At 58.6% G+C, this 16,862-nt stretch overlaps 21 non-coding genes across 21 annotated transcripts; all 21 read right to left on the reverse strand.

The window, feature by feature from the left end:
• Positions 1–146: 146 nt before the first annotated feature.
• LOC146268796 (U2 spliceosomal RNA) lies at positions 147–337 on the reverse strand. Its single transcript, XR_014768264.1, has one exon. It is a non-coding gene; the product is annotated as a U2 spliceosomal RNA (small nuclear RNA).
• Positions 338–1,151: 814 nt separating this feature from the next.
• LOC146268797 (U5 spliceosomal RNA) lies at positions 1,152–1,270 on the reverse strand. Its single transcript, XR_014768165.1, has one exon. It is a non-coding gene; the product is annotated as a U5 spliceosomal RNA (small nuclear RNA).
• A 537-nt stretch (positions 1,271–1,807) lies between these two features.
• LOC146268798 (U2 spliceosomal RNA) lies at positions 1,808–1,998 on the reverse strand. The gene has a single exon (XR_014768265.1). It is a non-coding gene; the product is annotated as a U2 spliceosomal RNA (small nuclear RNA).
• A 658-nt stretch (positions 1,999–2,656) lies between these two features.
• On the reverse strand, positions 2,657–2,775 carry LOC146268799 (U5 spliceosomal RNA). Its single transcript, XR_014768166.1, has one exon. It is a non-coding gene; the product is annotated as a U5 spliceosomal RNA (small nuclear RNA).
• A 521-nt stretch (positions 2,776–3,296) lies between these two features.
• Positions 3,297–3,487, reverse strand: LOC146268800 (U2 spliceosomal RNA). Its single transcript, XR_014768266.1, has one exon. It is a non-coding gene; the product is annotated as a U2 spliceosomal RNA (small nuclear RNA).
• A 753-nt stretch (positions 3,488–4,240) lies between these two features.
• Positions 4,241–4,359, reverse strand: LOC146268801 (U5 spliceosomal RNA). Its single transcript, XR_014768167.1, has one exon. It is a non-coding gene; the product is annotated as a U5 spliceosomal RNA (small nuclear RNA).
• Positions 4,360–4,904: 545 nt separating this feature from the next.
• On the reverse strand, positions 4,905–5,095 carry LOC146268802 (U2 spliceosomal RNA). The gene has a single exon (XR_014768267.1). It is a non-coding gene; the product is annotated as a U2 spliceosomal RNA (small nuclear RNA).
• Positions 5,096–5,814: 719 nt separating this feature from the next.
• Positions 5,815–5,933, reverse strand: LOC146268803 (U5 spliceosomal RNA). The gene has a single exon (XR_014768168.1). It is a non-coding gene; the product is annotated as a U5 spliceosomal RNA (small nuclear RNA).
• Positions 5,934–6,459: 526 nt separating this feature from the next.
• Positions 6,460–6,650, reverse strand: LOC146268804 (U2 spliceosomal RNA). Its single transcript, XR_014768268.1, has one exon. It is a non-coding gene; the product is annotated as a U2 spliceosomal RNA (small nuclear RNA).
• A 658-nt stretch (positions 6,651–7,308) lies between these two features.
• Positions 7,309–7,427, reverse strand: LOC146268805 (U5 spliceosomal RNA). The gene has a single exon (XR_014768169.1). It is a non-coding gene; the product is annotated as a U5 spliceosomal RNA (small nuclear RNA).
• A 520-nt stretch (positions 7,428–7,947) lies between these two features.
• Positions 7,948–8,138, reverse strand: LOC146268806 (U2 spliceosomal RNA). The gene has a single exon (XR_014768269.1). It is a non-coding gene; the product is annotated as a U2 spliceosomal RNA (small nuclear RNA).
• Positions 8,139–8,874: 736 nt separating this feature from the next.
• LOC146268807 (U5 spliceosomal RNA) lies at positions 8,875–8,993 on the reverse strand. Its single transcript, XR_014768170.1, has one exon. It is a non-coding gene; the product is annotated as a U5 spliceosomal RNA (small nuclear RNA).
• Positions 8,994–9,533: 540 nt separating this feature from the next.
• Positions 9,534–9,724, reverse strand: LOC146268808 (U2 spliceosomal RNA). The gene has a single exon (XR_014768271.1). It is a non-coding gene; the product is annotated as a U2 spliceosomal RNA (small nuclear RNA).
• Positions 9,725–10,538: 814 nt separating this feature from the next.
• Positions 10,539–10,657, reverse strand: LOC146268809 (U5 spliceosomal RNA). The gene has a single exon (XR_014768172.1). It is a non-coding gene; the product is annotated as a U5 spliceosomal RNA (small nuclear RNA).
• Positions 10,658–11,181: 524 nt separating this feature from the next.
• Positions 11,182–11,372, reverse strand: LOC146268810 (U2 spliceosomal RNA). Its single transcript, XR_014768272.1, has one exon. It is a non-coding gene; the product is annotated as a U2 spliceosomal RNA (small nuclear RNA).
• Positions 11,373–12,160: 788 nt separating this feature from the next.
• Positions 12,161–12,279, reverse strand: LOC146268811 (U5 spliceosomal RNA). The gene has a single exon (XR_014768173.1). It is a non-coding gene; the product is annotated as a U5 spliceosomal RNA (small nuclear RNA).
• A 526-nt stretch (positions 12,280–12,805) lies between these two features.
• LOC146268812 (U2 spliceosomal RNA) lies at positions 12,806–12,996 on the reverse strand. The gene has a single exon (XR_014768273.1). It is a non-coding gene; the product is annotated as a U2 spliceosomal RNA (small nuclear RNA).
• Positions 12,997–13,732: 736 nt separating this feature from the next.
• Positions 13,733–13,851, reverse strand: LOC146268813 (U5 spliceosomal RNA). The gene has a single exon (XR_014768174.1). It is a non-coding gene; the product is annotated as a U5 spliceosomal RNA (small nuclear RNA).
• A 530-nt stretch (positions 13,852–14,381) lies between these two features.
• LOC146268814 (U2 spliceosomal RNA) lies at positions 14,382–14,572 on the reverse strand. The gene has a single exon (XR_014768274.1). It is a non-coding gene; the product is annotated as a U2 spliceosomal RNA (small nuclear RNA).
• A 731-nt stretch (positions 14,573–15,303) lies between these two features.
• On the reverse strand, positions 15,304–15,422 carry LOC146268815 (U5 spliceosomal RNA). Its single transcript, XR_014768175.1, has one exon. It is a non-coding gene; the product is annotated as a U5 spliceosomal RNA (small nuclear RNA).
• A 555-nt stretch (positions 15,423–15,977) lies between these two features.
• Positions 15,978–16,168, reverse strand: LOC146268816 (U2 spliceosomal RNA). Its single transcript, XR_014768275.1, has one exon. It is a non-coding gene; the product is annotated as a U2 spliceosomal RNA (small nuclear RNA).
• Positions 16,169–16,862: the final 694 nt, after the last annotated feature.

Consider the following 16,862-nt stretch of genomic DNA (forward strand, 5'->3'; position numbering starts at 1 on the left):
CCGACGGGGCTCCGCCGCCGCCGCCGCGCGCGTCAAACCCCTTTTTTCACCTCATCGCCACAAAAACCCCAGCCCCAACCCCAAAAACCCCAGCCCCAACCCCAATCGCTCACTCCCTCGTTTTTTTCTCCCTTTGACACGCTTAGAAAGAGTGCACCCTTCCCGGAGGCGCTGCAATACCGGGGCGATGCGCGGAGCGGACGGAGCGAGCCCCTGTTCCGACTCCCTGTGGCAAAAATCCGTTTAATATGTTGTCCTCGCATGGAGGACGTATCAGATATTAAACTGATAAGAACAGATACTACACTTGATCTGAGCCAAAAGGCCGAGAAGCGATGACCCGCACTGCTCCGCGCCCCCCGCGCGCGGGGCCTCCGTGCGCCGGCCGGGACGTTTGGGCGCCGGCCCCTCTGGCGACCGCCGGACCGAGAACGGCCCCGACGACGGAAGCCAAAAGGAAACGCCGACGCCGCAGAGGAAGAAGAAGAAGCGGCGGCGGCGGCGGGGACCGAGAAGACGGCAGCTAAAAGCAAAGGCCAAGCGGGCCACGGAAGAAGAAGCAGGGACCAAGAGGAAGCAGGGACCAAGAGGAAGAAGAAGCAGGGACCAAGAGGAAGCAGGGACCAAGAGGAAGCAGGGACCAAGAGGAAGCAGGGACCAAGAGGAAGCAGGGACCAAGAGGACCAAGAGGAAGCAGGGACCAAGAGGACCAAGAGGAAGCAGGGACCAAGAGGACCAAGAGGAAGCAGGGACCAAGAGGACCAAGAGGAAGCAGGGACCAAGAGGACCAAGAGGAAGCAGGGACCAAGAGGACCAAGAGGAAGCAGGGACCAAGAGGACCAAGAGGAAGCAGGGACCAAGAGGACCAAGAGGAAGCAGGGACCAAGAGGACCAAGAGGAAGCAGGGACCAAGAGGACCAAGAGGAAGCAGGGACCAAGAGGACCAAGAGGAAGCAGGGACCAAGAGGCCCAGCGGGCCACGGAAGGAGCAGGGACCAAAAGGCCAAGGGATCGGGATTAAGCAGAGGAAAAAGGAAGACAAAAAGACCTGCACGCACGCACGCACGCACCCACCCACCCACCCACCCACCCACCCAGCCGCCCAACGCTAACCTTACCCTGCTTTTTTTCCTCACAAATCCATCAGGCTCTGCCCTCCCTCGGGCAAAGCCGACCAAAAATACCACGTCCCGCTCGTCGGCGCTCCCCTCCACGGAAGTCTTTAGTAAAAGGCGAAAGGCTTGTGCGTGCTGAAGGGGAGCCAGAGTGACCGTTTTTTTGAAACCGCCCAAACGGCCCGCTCCCGACCCCTCCGTTGGCCCTGGCTCGCTCGTCCGCGGCGGCGTCCTTCCTTTCCGGGAAAAGGCGTGGAAACGCCACCGGCCGCAAAGGGGCTTTCACTCTCTCTCTCTTTCACTCTCTCTCTCTTTCACTCTCTCTCTCTTTCACTCTCTCTCTCTCTTTCACTCTCTTTCACTCTCTCTCTCTTTCACTCTCTCTCTCTTTCACTCACTCACTCACTCACTCACTCACTCACTCACTCACTCACTCACTCACTCACTCACTCACTCACTGTCTCCCCCATTCCAAGTCACTCACCTCACTTCAGTTTTTTTTTTTTTTTTCTTTTTATATCTAAAAGGGCGGGAAAACGCCGCCGGCCGACGGGGCTCCGCCGCCGCCGCCGCGCGCGTCAAACCCCTTTTTTCACCTCATCGCCACAAAAACCCCAGCCCCAACCCCAAAAACCCCAGCCCCAACCCCAATCGCTCACTCCCTCGTTTTTTTCTCCCTTTGACACGCTTAGAAAGAGTGCACCCTTCCCGGAGGCGCTGCAATACCGGGGCGATGCGCGGAGCGGACGGAGCGAGCCCCTGTTCCGACTCCCTGTGGCAAAAATCCGTTTAATATGTTGTCCTCGCATGGAGGACGTATCAGATATTAAACTGATAAGAACAGATACTACACTTGATCTGAGCCAAAAGGCCGAGAAGCGATGACCCGCACTGCTCCGCGCCCCCCGCGCGCGGGGCCTCCGTGCGCCGGCCGGGACGTTTGGGCGCCGGCCCCTCTGGCGACCGCCGGACCGAGAACGGCCCCGACGACGGAAGCCAAAAGGAAACGCCGACGCCGCAGAGGAAGAAGAAGAAGCGGCGGCGGCGGCGGGGACCGAGAAGACGGCAGCTAAAAGCAAAGGCCAAGCGGGCCACGGAAGAAGAAGCAGGGACCAAGAGGAAGCAGGGACCAAGAGGAAGAAGAAGCAGGGACCAAGAGGAAGCAGGGACCAAGAGGAAGCAGGGACCAAGAGGAAGCAGGGACCAAGAGGAAGCAGGGACCAAGAGGACCAAGAGGAAGCAGGGACCAAGAGGACCAAGAGGAAGCAGGGACCAAGAGGACCAAGAGGAAGCAGGGACCAAGAGGACCAAGAGGAAGCAGGGACCAAGAGGACCAAGAGGAAGCAGGGACCAAGAGGCCCAGCGGGCCACGGAAGGAGCAGGGACCAAAAGGCCAAGGGATCGGGATTAAGCAGAGGAAAAAGGAAGACAAAAAGACCTGCACGCACGCACGCACGCACCCACCCACCCACCCACCCACCCACCCAGCCGCCCAACGCTAACCTTACCCTGCTTTTTTTCCTCACAAATCCATCAGGCTCTGCCCTCCCTCGGGCAAAGCCGACCAAAAATACCACGTCCCGCTCGTCGGCGCTCCCCTCCACGGAAGTCTTTAGTAAAAGGCGAAAGGCTTGTGCGTGCTGAAGGGGAGCCAGAGTGACCGTTTTTTTGAAACCGCCCAAACGGCCCGCTCCCGACCCCTCCGTTGGCCCTGGCTCGCTCGTCCGCGGCGGCGTCCTTCCTTTCCGGGAAAAGGCGTGGAAACGCCACCGGCCGCAAAGGGGCTTTCACTCTCTCTCTCTTTCACTCTCTCTCTCTTTCACTCTCTCTCTCTTTCACTCTCTCTCTCTCTTTCACTCTCTTTCACTCTCTCTCTCTTTCACTCTCTCTCTCTTTCACTCACTCACTCACTCACTCACTCACTCACTCACTCACTCACTCACTCACTGTCTCCCCCATTCCAAGTCACTCACCTCACTTCAGTTTTTTTTTTTTTTTTCTTTTTATATCTAAAAGGGCGGGAAAACGCCGCCGGCCGACGGGGCTCCGCCGCCGCCGCCGCGCGCGTCAAACCCCTTTTTTCACCTCATCGCCACAAAAACCCCAGCCCCAACCCCAAAAACCCCAGCCCCAACCCCAATCGCTCACTCCCTCGTTTTTTTCTCCCTTTGACACGCTTAGAAAGAGTGCACCCTTCCCGGAGGCGCTGCAATACCGGGGCGATGCGCGGAGCGGACGGAGCGAGCCCCTGTTCCGACTCCCTGTGGCAAAAATCCGTTTAATATGTTGTCCTCGCATGGAGGACGTATCAGATATTAAACTGATAAGAACAGATACTACACTTGATCTGAGCCAAAAGGCCGAGAAGCGATGACCCGCACTGCTCCGCGCCCCCCGCGCGCGGGGCCTCCGTGCGCCGGCCGGGACGTTTGGGCGCCGGCCCCTCTGGCGACCGCCGGACCGAGAACGGCCCCGACGACGGAAGCCAAAAGGAAACGCCGACGCCGCAGAGGAAGAAGAAGAAGCGGCGGCGGCGGCGGGGACCGAGAAGACGGCAGCTAAAAGCAAAGGCCAAGCGGGCCACGGAAGAAGAAGCAGGGACCAAGAGGAAGCAGGGACCAAGAGGAAGAAGAAGCAGGGACCAAGAGGAAGCAGGGACCAAGAGGAAGCAGGGACCAAGAGGAAGCAGGGACCAAGAGGAAGCAGGGACCAAGAGGAAGCAGGGACCAAGAGGACCAAGAGGAAGCAGGGACCAAGAGGACCAAGAGGAAGCAGGGACCAAGAGGACCAAGAGGAAGCAGGGACCAAGAGGACCAAGAGGAAGCAGGGACCAAGAGGACCAAGAGGAAGCAGGGACCAAGAGGACCAAGAGGAAGCAGGGACCAAGAGGACCAAGAGGAAGCAGGGACCAAGAGGACCAAGAGGAAGCAGGGACCAAGAGGCCCAGCGGGCCACGGAAGGAGCAGGGACCAAAAGGCCAAGGGATCGGGATTAAGCAGAGGAAAAAGGAAGACAAAAAGACCTGCACGCACGCACGCACGCACCCACCCACCCACCCACCCACCCACCCAGCCGCCCAACGCTAACCTTACCCTGCTTTTTTTCCTCACAAATCCATCAGGCTCTGCCCTCCCTCGGGCAAAGCCGACCAAAAATACCACGTCCCGCTCGTCGGCGCTCCCCTCCACGGAAGTCTTTAGTAAAAGGCGAAAGGCTTGTGCGTGCTGAAGGGGAGCCAGAGTGACCGTTTTTTTGAAACCGCCCAAACGGCCCGCTCCCGACCCCTCCGTTGGCCCTGGCTCGCTCGTCCGCGGCGGCGTCCTTCCTTTCCGGGAAAAGGCGTGGAAACGCCACCGGCCGCAAAGGGGCTTTCACTCTCTCTCTCTTTCACTCTCTCTCTCTTTCACTCTCTCTCTCTTTCACTCTCTCTCTCTCTTTCACTCTCTTTCACTCTCTCTCTCTTTCACTCTCTCTCTCTTTCACTCACTCACTCACTCACTCACTCACTCACTCACTCACTCACTCACTCACTCACTCACTCACTCACTCACTCACTGTCTCCCCCATTCCAAGTCACTCACCTCACTTCAGTTTTTTTTTTTTTTTTCTTTTTATATCTAAAAGGGCGGGAAAACGCCGCCGGCCGACGGGGCTCCGCCGCCGCCGCCGCGCGCGTCAAACCCCTTTTTTCACCTCATCGCCACAAAAACCCCAGCCCCAACCCCAAAAACCCCAGCCCCAACCCCAATCGCTCACTCCCTCGTTTTTTTCTCCCTTTGACACGCTTAGAAAGAGTGCACCCTTCCCGGAGGCGCTGCAATACCGGGGCGATGCGCGGAGCGGACGGAGCGAGCCCCTGTTCCGACTCCCTGTGGCAAAAATCCGTTTAATATGTTGTCCTCGCATGGAGGACGTATCAGATATTAAACTGATAAGAACAGATACTACACTTGATCTGAGCCAAAAGGCCGAGAAGCGATGACCCGCACTGCTCCGCGCCCCCCGCGCGCGGGGCCTCCGTGCGCCGGCCGGGACGTTTGGGCGCCGGCCCCTCTGGCGACCGCCGGACCGAGAACGGCCCCGACGACGGAAGCCAAAAGGAAACGCCGACGCCGCAGAGGAAGAAGAAGAAGCGGCGGCGGCGGCGGGGACCGAGAAGACGGCAGCTAAAAGCAAAGGCCAAGCGGGCCACGGAAGAAGAAGCAGGGACCAAGAGGAAGCAGGGACCAAGAGGAAGAAGAAGCAGGGACCAAGAGGAAGCAGGGACCAAGAGGAAGCAGGGACCAAGAGGAAGCAGGGACCAAGAGGACCAAGAGGAAGCAGGGACCAAGAGGACCAAGAGGAAGCAGGGACCAAGAGGACCAAGAGGAAGCAGGGACCAAGAGGACCAAGAGGAAGCAGGGACCAAGAGGACCAAGAGGAAGCAGGGACCAAGAGGACCAAGAGGAAGCAGGGACCAAGAGGACCAAGAGGAAGCAGGGACCAAGAGGACCAAGAGGAAGCAGGGACCAAGAGGCCCAGCGGGCCACGGAAGGAGCAGGGACCAAAAGGCCAAGGGATCGGGATTAAGCAGAGGAAAAAGGAAGACAAAAAGACCTGCACGCACGCACGCACGCACCCACCCACCCACCCACCCACCCACCCAGCCGCCCAACGCTAACCTTACCCTGCTTTTTTTCCTCACAAATCCATCAGGCTCTGCCCTCCCTCGGGCAAAGCCGACCAAAAATACCACGTCCCGCTCGTCGGCGCTCCCCTCCACGGAAGTCTTTAGTAAAAGGCGAAAGGCTTGTGCGTGCTGAAGGGGAGCCAGAGTGACCGTTTTTGAAACCGCCCAAACGGCCCGCTCCCGACCCCTCCGTTGGCCCTGGCTCGCTCGTCCGCGGCGGCATCCTTCCTTTCCGGGAAAAGGCGTGGAAACGCCACCGGCCGCAAAGGGGCTTTCTCTCTCTCTCTCTTTCTCTCTTTCACTCTCTCTCTTTCACTCTCTCTCTCTCTCTCTTTCACTCTCACTCACTCACTCACTCACTCACTCACTTTCACTCTCACTCACTCACTCACTCACTCACTCACTCTCACTCACTCACTCACTCACTCACTCACTCACTCACTCACTCACTCACTCACTCACTCACTGTCTCCCCCATTTCAAGTCACTCACCTCACTTCAGGTTTTTTTTTTTTTTTTTTTTTTTTATCTAAAAGGGCGGGAAAACGCCGCCGGCCGACGGGCCTCCGCCGCCGCCGCGCGTCAAACCCCTTTTTTCACCTCATCGCCACAAAAACCCCAGCCCCAACCCCAATCGCTCACTCCCTCGTTTTTTTCTCCCTTTGACACGCTTAGAAAGAGTGCACCCTTCCCGGAGGCGCTGCAATACCGGGGCGATGCGCGGAGCGGACGGAGCGAGCCCCTGTTCCGACTCCCTGTGGCAAAAATCCGTTTAATATGTTGTCCTCGCATGGAGGACGTATCAGATATTAAACTGATAAGAACAGATACTACACTTGATCTGAGCCAAAAGGCCGAGAAGCGATGACCCGCACTGCTCCGCGCCCCCCGCGCGCGGGGCCTCCGTGCGCCGGCCGGGACGTTTGGGCGCCGGCCCCTCTGGCGACCGCCGGACCGAGAACGGCCCCGACGACGGAAGCCAAAAGGAAACGCCGACGCCGCAGAGGAAGAAGAAGAAGCGGCGGCGGCGGCGGGGACCGAGAAGACGGCAGCTAAAAGCAAAGGCCAAGCGGGCCACGGAAGAAGAAGCAGGGACCAAGAGGAAGCAGGGACCAAGAGGAAGAAGAAGCAGGGACCAAGAGGAAGCAGGGACCAAGAGGAAGCAGGGACCAAGAGGAAGCAGGGACCAAGAGGAAGCAGGGACCAAGAGGACCAAGAGGAAGCAGGGACCAAGAGGACCAAGAGGAAGCAGGGACCAAGAGGACCAAGAGGAAGCAGGGACCAAGAGGACCAAGAGGAAGCAGGGACCAAGAGGACCAAGAGGAAGCAGGGACCAAGAGGCCCAGCGGGCCACGGAAGGAGCAGGGACCAAAAGGCCAAGGGATCGGGATTAAGCAGAGGAAAAAGGAAGACAAAAAGACCTGCACGCACGCACGCACGCACCCACCCACCCACCCACCCACCCACCCAGCCGCCCAACGCTAACCTTACCCTGCTTTTTTTCCTCACAAATCCATCAGGCTCTGCCCTCCCTCGGGCAAAGCCGACCAAAAATACCACGTCCCGCTCGTCGGCGCTCCCCTCCACGGAAGTCTTTAGTAAAAGGCGAAAGGCTTGTGCGTGCTGAAGGGGAGCCAGAGTGACCGTTTTTTTGAAACCGCCCAAACGGCCCGCTCCCGACCCCTCCGTTGGCCCTGGCTCGCTCGTCCGCGGCGGCGTCCTTCCTTTCCGGGAAAAGGCGTGGAAACGCCACCGGCCGCAAAGGGGCTTTCACTCTCTCTCTCTTTCACTCTCTCTCTCTTTCACTCTCTCTCTCTTTCACTCTCTCTCTCTCTTTCACTCTCTTTCACTCTCTCTCTCTTTCACTCTCTCTCTCTTTCACTCACTCACTCACTCACTCACTCACTCACTCACTCACTCACTCACTCACTGTCTCCCCCATTCCAAGTCACTCACCTCACTTCAGTTTTTTTTTTTTTTTCTTTTTATATCTAAAAGGGCGGGAAAACGCCGCCGGCCGACGGGGCTCCGCCGCCGCCGCCGCGCGCGTCAAACCCCTTTTTTCACCTCATCGCCACAAAAACCCCAGCCCCAACCCCAAAAACCCCAGCCCCAACCCCAATCGCTCACTCCCTCGTTTTTTTCTCCCTTTGACACGCTTAGAAAGAGTGCACCCTTCCCGGAGGCGCTGCAATACCGGGGCGATGCGCGGAGCGGACGGAGCGAGCCCCTGTTCCGACTCCCTGTGGCAAAAATCCGTTTAATATGTTGTCCTCGCATGGAGGACGTATCAGATATTAAACTGATAAGAACAGATACTACACTTGATCTGAGCCAAAAGGCCGAGAAGCGATGACCCGCACTGCTCCGCGCCCCCCGCGCGCGGGGCCTCCGTGCGCCGGCCGGGACGTTTGGGCGCCGGCCCCTCTGGCGACCGCCGGACCGAGAACGGCCCCGACGACGGAAGCCAAAAGGAAACGCCGACGCCGCAGAGGAAGAAGAAGAAGCGGCGGCGGCGGCGGGGACCGAGAAGACGGCAGCTAAAAGCAAAGGCCAAGCGGGCCACGGAAGAAGAAGCAGGGACCAAGAGGAAGCAGGGACCAAGAGGAAGAAGAAGCAGGGACCAAGAGGAAGCAGGGACCAAGAGGAAGCAGGGACCAAGAGGAAGCAGGGACCAAGAGGAAGCAGGGACCAAGAGGACCAAGAGGAAGCAGGGACCAAGAGGACCAAGAGGAAGCAGGGACCAAGAGGACCAAGAGGAAGCAGGGACCAAGAGGACCAAGAGGAAGCAGGGACCAAGAGGACCAAGAGGAAGCAGGGACCAAGAGGACCAAGAGGAAGCAGGGACCAAGAGGACCAAGAGGAAGCAGGGACCAAGAGGACCAAGAGGAAGCAGGGACCAAGAGGCCCAGCGGGCCACGGAAGGAGCAGGGACCAAAAGGCCAAGGGATCGGGATTAAGCAGAGGAAAAAGGAAGACAAAAAGACCTGCACGCACGCACGCACGCACCCACCCACCCACCCACCCACCCACCCAGCCGCCCAACGCTAACCTTACCCTGCTTTTTTTCCTCACAAATCCATCAGGCTCTGCCCTCCCTCGGGCAAAGCCGACCAAAAATACCACGTCCCGCTCGTCGGCGCTCCCCTCCACGGAAGTCTTTAGTAAAAGGCGAAAGGCTTGTGCGTGCTGAAGGGGAGCCAGAGTGACCGTTTTTTTGAAACCGCCCAAACGGCCCGCTCCCGACCCCTCCGTTGGCCCTGGCTCGCTCGTCCGCGGCGGCGTCCTTCCTTTCCGGGAAAAGGCGTGGAAACGCCACCGGCCGCAAAGGGGCTTTCACTCTCTCTCTCTTTCACTCTCTCTCTCTTTCACTCTCTCTCTCTTTCACTCTCTCTCTCTCTTTCACTCTCTTTCACTCTCTCTCTCTTTCACTCTCTCTCTCTTTCACTCACTCACTCACTCACTCACTCACTCACTCACTCACTCACTCACTCACTCACTCACTCACTCACTGTCTCCCCCATTCCAAGTCACTCACCTCACTTCAGTTTTTTTTTTTTTTTTTTTCTTTTTATATCTAAAAGGGCGGGAAAACGCCGCCGGCCGACGGGGCTCCGCCGCCGCCGCCGCGCGCGTCAAACCCCTTTTTTCACCTCATCGCCACAAAAACCCCAGCCCCAACCCCAAAAACCCCAGCCCCAACCCCAATCGCTCACTCCCTCGTTTTTTTCTCCCTTTGACACGCTTAGAAAGAGTGCACCCTTCCCGGAGGCGCTGCAATACCGGGGCGATGCGCGGAGCGGACGGAGCGAGCCCCTGTTCCGACTCCCTGTGGCAAAAATCCGTTTAATATGTTGTCCTCGCATGGAGGACGTATCAGATATTAAACTGATAAGAACAGATACTACACTTGATCTGAGCCAAAAGGCCGAGAAGCGATGACCCGCACTGCTCCGCGCCCCCCGCGCGCGGGGCCTCCGTGCGCCGGCCGGGACGTTTGGGCGCCGGCCCCTCTGGCGACCGCCGGACCGAGAACGGCCCCGACGACGGAAGCCAAAAGGAAACGCCGACGCCGCAGAGGAAGAAGAAGAAGCGGCGGCGGCGGCGGGGACCGAGAAGACGGCAGCTAAAAGCAAAGGCCAAGCGGGCCACGGAAGAAGAAGCAGGGACCAAGAGGAAGCAGGGACCAAGAGGAAGAAGAAGCAGGGACCAAGAGGAAGCAGGGACCAAGAGGAAGCAGGGACCAAGAGGAAGCAGGGACCAAGAGGAAGCAGGGACCAAGAGGACCAAGAGGAAGCAGGGACCAAGAGGACCAAGAGGAAGCAGGGACCAAGAGGACCAAGAGGAAGCAGGGACCAAGAGGACCAAGAGGAAGCAGGGACCAAGAGGACCAAGAGGAAGCAGGGACCAAGAGGACCAAGAGGAAGCAGGGACCAAGAGGACCAAGAGGAAGCAGGGACCAAGAGGACCAAGAGGAAGCAGGGACCAAGAGGACCAAGAGGAAGCAGGGACCAAGAGGACCAAGAGGAAGCAGGGACCAAGAGGACCAAGAGGAAGCAGGGACCAAGAGGCCCAGCGGGCCACGGAAGGAGCAGGGACCAAAAGGCCAAGGGATCGGGATTAAGCAGAGGAAAAAGGAAGACAAAAAGACCTGCACGCACGCACGCACGCACCCACCCACCCACCCACCCACCCACCCAGCCGCCCAACGCTAACCTTACCCTGCTTTTTTTCCTCACAAATCCATCAGGCTCTGCCCTCCCTCGGGCAAAGCCGACCAAAAATACCACGTCCCGCTCGTCGGCGCTCCCCTCCACGGAAGTCTTTAGTAAAAGGCGAAAGGCTTGTGCGTGCTGAAGGGGAGCCAGAGTGACCGTTTTTTTGAAACCGCCCAAACGGCCCGCTCCCGACCCCTCCGTTGGCCCTGGCTCGCTCGTCCGCGGCGGCGTCCTTCCTTTCCGGGAAAAGGCGTGGAAACGCCACCGGCCGCAAAGGGGCTTTCACTCTCTCTCTCTTTCACTCTCTCTCTCTTTCACTCTCTCTCTCTTTCACTCTCTCTCTCTCTTTCACTCTCTTTCACTCTCTCTCTCTTTCACTCTCTCTCTCTTTCACTCACTCACTCACTCACTCACTCACTCACTCACTCACTCACTCACTCACTCACTGTCTCCCCCATTCCAAGTCACTCACCTCACTTCAGTTTTTTTTTTTTTTTCTTTTTATATCTAAAAGGGCGGGAAAACGCCGCCGGCCGACGGGGCTCCGCCGCCGCCGCCGCGCGCGTCAAACCCCTTTTTTCACCTCATCGCCACAAAAACCCCAGCCCCAACCCCAAAAACCCCAGCCCCAACCCCAATCGCTCACTCCCTCGTTTTTTTCTCCCTTTGACACGCTTAGAAAGAGTGCACCCTTCCCGGAGGCGCTGCAATACCGGGGCGATGCGCGGAGCGGACGGAGCGAGCCCCTGTTCCGACTCCCTGTGGCAAAAATCCGTTTAATATGTTGTCCTCGCATGGAGGACGTATCAGATATTAAACTGATAAGAACAGATACTACACTTGATCTGAGCCAAAAGGCCGAGAAGCGATGACCCGCACTGCTCCGCGCCCCCCGCGCGCGGGGCCTCCGTGCGCCGGCCGGGACGTTTGGGCGCCGGCCCCTCTGGCGACCGCCGGACCGAGAACGGCCCCGACGACGGAAGCCAAAAGGAAACGCCGACGCCGCAGAGGAAGAAGAAGAAGCGGCGGCGGCGGCGGGGACCGAGAAGACGGCAGCTAAAAGCAAAGGCCAAGCGGGCCACGGAAGAAGAAGCAGGGACCAAGAGGAAGCAGGGACCAAGAGGAAGAAGAAGCAGGGACCAAGAGGAAGCAGGGACCAAGAGGAAGCAGGGACCAAGAGGAAGCAGGGACCAAGAGGAAGCAGGGACCAAGAGGACCAAGAGGAAGCAGGGACCAAGAGGACCAAGAGGAAGCAGGGACCAAGAGGACCAAGAGGAAGCAGGGACCAAGAGGACCAAGAGGAAGCAGGGACCAAGAGGACCAAGAGGAAGCAGGGACCAAGAGGACCAAGAGGAAGCAGGGACCAAGAGGACCAAGAGGAAGCAGGGACCAAGAGGACCAAGAGGAAGCAGGGACCAAGAGGACCAAGAGGAAGCAGGGACCAAGAGGACCAAGAGGAAGCAGGGACCAAGAGGCCCAGCGGGCCACGGAAGGAGCAGGGACCAAAAGGCCAAGGGATCGGGATTAAGCAGAGGAAAAAGGAAGACAAAAAGACCTGCACGCACGCACGCACGCACCCACCCACCCACCCACCCACCCACCCAGCCGCCCAACGCTAACCTTACCCTGCTTTTTTTCCTCACAAATCCATCAGGCTCTGCCCTCCCTCGGGCAAAGCCGACCAAAAATACCACGTCCCGCTCGTCGGCGCTCCCCTCCACGGAAGTCTTTAGTAAAAGGCGAAAGGCTTGTGCGTGCTGAAGGGGAGCCAGAGTGACCGTTTTTTTGAAACCGCCCAAACGGCCCGCTCCCGACCCCTCCGTTGGCCCTGGCTCGCTCGTCCGCGGCGGCGTCCTTCCTTTCCGGGAAAAGGCGTGGAAACGCCACCGGCCGCAAAGGGGCTTTCACTCTCTCTCTCTTTCACTCTCTCTCTCTTTCACTCTCTCTCTCTTTCACTCTCTCTCTCTCTTTCACTCTCTTTCACTCTCTCTCTCTTTCACTCTCTCTCTCTTTCACTCACTCACTCACTCACTCACTCACTCACTCACTCACTCACTCACTCACTCACTGTCTCCCCCATTCCAAGTCACTCACCTCACTTCAGTTTTTTTTTTTTTTTTTCTTTTTATATCTAAAAGGGCGGGAAAACGCCGCCGGCCGACGGGGCTCCGCCGCCGCCGCCGCGCGCGTCAAACCCCTTTTTTCACCTCATCGCCACAAAAACCCCAGCCCCAACCCCAAAAACCCCAGCCCCAACCCCAATCGCTCACTCCCTCGTTTTTTTCTCCCTTTGACACGCTTAGAAAGAGTGCACCCTTCCCGGAGGCGCTGCAATACCGGGGCGATGCGCGGAGCGGACGGAGCGAGCCCCTGTTCCGACTCCCTGTGGCAAAAATCCGTTTAATATGTTGTCCTCGCATGGAGGACGTATCAGATATTAAACTGATAAGAACAGATACTACACTTGATCTGAGCCAAAAGGCCGAGAAGCGATGACCCGCACTGCTCCGCGCCCCCCGCGCGCGGGGCCTCCGTGCGCCGGCCGGGACGTTTGGGCGCCGGCCCCTCTGGCGACCGCCGGACCGAGAACGGCCCCGACGACGGAAGCCAAAAGGAAACGCCGACGCCGCAGAGGAAGAAGAAGAAGCGGCGGCGGCGGCGGGGACCGAGAAGACGGCAGCTAAAAGCAAAGGCCAAGCGGGCCACGGAAGAAGAAGCAGGGACCAAGAGGAAGCAGGGACCAAGAGGAAGAAGAAGCAGGGACCAAGAGGAAGCAGGGACCAAGAGGAAGCAGGGACCAAGAGGAAGCAGGGACCAAGAGGAAGCAGGGACCAAGAGGACCAAGAGGAAGCAGGGACCAAGAGGACCAAGAGGAAGCAGGGACCAAGAGGACCAAGAGGAAGCAGGGACCAAGAGGACCAAGAGGAAGCAGGGACCAAGAGGACCAAGAGGAAGCAGGGACCAAGAGGACCAAGAGGAAGCAGGGACCAAGAGGACCAAGAGGAAGCAGGGACCAAGAGGACCAAGAGGAAGCAGGGACCAAGAGGCCCAGCGGGCCACGGAAGGAGCAGGGACCAAAAGGCCAAGGGATCGGGATTAAGCAGAGGAAAAAGGAAGACAAAAAGACCTGCACGCACGCACGCACGCACCCACCCACCCACCCACCCACCCACCCAGCCGCCCAACGCTAACCTTACCCTGCTTTTTTTCCTCACAAATCCATCAGGCTCTGCCCTCCCTCGGGCAAAGCCGACCAAAAATACCACGTCCCGCTCGTCGGCGCTCCCCTCCACGGAAGTCTTTAGTAAAAGGCGAAAGGCTTGTGCGTGCTGAAGGGGAGCCAGAGTGACCGTTTTTTTGAAACCGCCCAAACGGCCCGCTCCCGACCCCTCCGTTGGCCCTGGCTCGCTCGTCCGCGGCGGCGTCCTTCCTTTCCGGGAAAAGGCGTGGAAACGCCACCGGCCGCAAAGGGGCTTTCACTCTCTCTCTCTTTCACTCTCTCTCTCTTTCACTCTCTCTCTCTTTCACTCTCTCTCTCTCTTTCACTCTCTTTCACTCTCTCTCTCTTTCACTCTCTCTCTCTTTCACTCACTCACTCACTCACTCACTCACTCACTCACTCACTCACTCACTCACTCACTCACTGTCTCCCCCATTCCAAGTCACTCACCTCACTTCAGTTTTTTTTTTTTTTTTTCTTTTTATATCTAAAAGGGCGGGAAAACGCCGCCGGCCGACGGGGCTCCGCCGCCGCCGCCGCGCGCGTCAAACCCCTTTTTTCACCTCATCGCCACAAAAACCCCAGCCCCAACCCCAAAAACCCCAGCCCCAACCCCAATCGCTCACTCCCTCGTTTTTTTCTCCCTTTGACACGCTTAGAAAGAGTGCACCCTTCCCGGAGGCGCTGCAATACCGGGGCGATGCGCGGAGCGGACGGAGCGAGCCCCTGTTCCGACTCCCTGTGGCAAAAATCCGTTTAATATGTTGTCCTCGCATGGAGGACGTATCAGATATTAAACTGATAAGAACAGATACTACACTTGATCTGAGCCAAAAGGCCGAGAAGCGATGACCCGCACTGCTCCGCGCCCCCCGCGCGCGGGGCCTCCGTGCGCCGGCCGGGACGTTTGGGCGCCGGCCCCTCTGGCGACCGCCGGACCGAGAACGGCCCCGACGACGGAAGCCAAAAGGAAACGCCGACGCCGCAGAGGAAGAAGAAGAAGCGGCGGCGGCGGCGGGGACCGAGAAGACGGCAGCTAAAAGCAAAGGCCAAGCGGGCCACGGAAGAAGAAGCAGGGACCAAGAGGAAGCAGGGACCAAGAGGAAGAAGAAGCAGGGACCAAGAGGAAGCAGGGACCAAGAGGAAGCAGGGACCAAGAGGAAGCAGGGACCAAGAGGAAGCAGGGACCAAGAGGAAGCAGGGACCAAGAGGACCAAGAGGAAGCAGGGACCAAGAGGACCAAGAGGAAGCAGGGACCAAGAGGACCAAGAGGAAGCAGGGACCAAGAGGACCAAGAGGAAGCAGGGACCAAGAGGACCAAGAGGAAGCAGGGACCAAGAGGACCAAGAGGAAGCAGGGACCAAGAGGACCAAGAGGAAGCAGGGACCAAGAGGCCCAGCGGGCCACGGAAGGAGCAGGGACCAAAAGGCCAAGGGATCGGGATTAAGCAGAGGAAAAAGGAAGACAAAAAGACCTGCACGCACGCACGCACGCACCCACCCACCCACCCACCCACCCACCCACCCAGCCGCCCAACGCTAACCTTACCCTGCTTTTTTTCCTCACAAATCCATCAGGCTCTGCCCTCCCTCGGGCAAAGCCGACCAAAAATACCACGTCCCGCTCGTCGGCGCTCCCCTCCACGGAAGTCTTTAGTAAAAGGCGAAAGGCTTGTGCGTGCTGAAGGGGAGCCAGAGTGACCGTTTTTGAAACCGCCCAAACGGCCCGCTCCCGACCCCTCCGTTGGCCCTGGCTCGCTCGTCCGCGGCGGCATCCTTCCTTTCCGGGAAAAGGCGTGGAAACGCCACCGGCCGCAAAGGGGCTTTCTCTCTCTCTCTCTTTCTCTCTTTCACTCTCTCTCTTTCACTCTCTCTCTCTCTCTCTTTCACTCTCACTCACTCACTCACTCACTCACTCACTTTCACTCTCACTCACTCACTCACTCACTCACTCACTCTCACTCACTCACTCACTCACTCACTCACTCACTCACTCACTCACTCACTCACTCACTCACTCACTGTCTCCCCCATTCCAAGTCACTCACCTCACTTCAGTTTTTTTTTTTTTTTTCTTTTTATATCTAAAAGGGCGGGAAAACGCCGCCGGCCGACGGGGCTCCGCCGCCGCCGCCGCGCGCGTCAAACCCCTTTTTTCACCTCATCGCCACAAAAACCCCAGCCCCAACCCCAAAAACCCCAGCCCCAACCCCAATCGCTCACTCCCTCGTTTTTTTCTCCCTTTGACACGCTTAGAAAGAGTGCACCCTTCCCGGAGGCGCTGCAATACCGGGGCGATGCGCGGAGCGGACGGAGCGAGCCCCTGTTCCGACTCCCTGTGGCAAAAATCCGTTTAATATGTTGTCCTCGCATGGAGGACGTATCAGATATTAAACTGATAAGAACAGATACTACACTTGATCTGAGCCAAAAGGCCGAGAAGCGATGACCCGCACTGCTCCGCGCCCCCCGCGCGCGGGGCCTCCGTGCGCCGGCCGGGACGTTTGGGCGCCGGCCCCTCTGGCGACCGCCGGACCGAGAACGGCCCCGACGACGGAAGCCAAAAGGAAACGCCGACGCCGCAGAGGAAGAAGAAGAAGCGGCGGCGGCGGCGGGGACCGAGAAGACGGCAGCTAAAAGCAAAGGCCAAGCGGGCCACGGAAGAAGAAGCAGGGACCAAGAGGAAGCAGGGACCAAGAGGAAGAAGAAGCAGGGACCAAGAGGAAGCAGGGACCAAGAGGAAGCAGGGACCAAGAGGAAGCAGGGACCAAGAGGAAGCAGGGACCAAGAGGAAGCAGGGACCAAGAGGACCAAGAGGAAGCAGGGACCAAGAGGACCAAGAGGAAGCAGGGACCAAGAGGACCAAGAGGAAGCAGGGACCAAGAGGACCAAGAGGAAGCAGGGACCAAGAGGACCAAGAGGAAGCAGGGACCAAGAGGACCAAGAGGAAGCAGGGACCAAGAGGACCAAGAGGAAGCAGGGACCAAGAGGCCCAGCGGGCCACGGAAGGAGCAGGGACCAAAAGGCCAAGGGATCGGGATTAAGCAGAGGAAAAAGGAAGACAAAAAGACCTGCACGCACGCACGCACGCACCCACCCACCCACCCACCCACCCACCCACCCAGCCGCCCAACGCTAACC

Source organism: Hypomesus nipponensis, chromosome 10 (assembly GCF_054491055.1).
Source record: "Hypomesus nipponensis isolate SF chromosome 10, ASM5449105v1, whole genome shotgun sequence".
NCBI lineage: Eukaryota > Metazoa > Chordata > Actinopteri > Osmeriformes > Osmeridae > Hypomesus > Hypomesus nipponensis.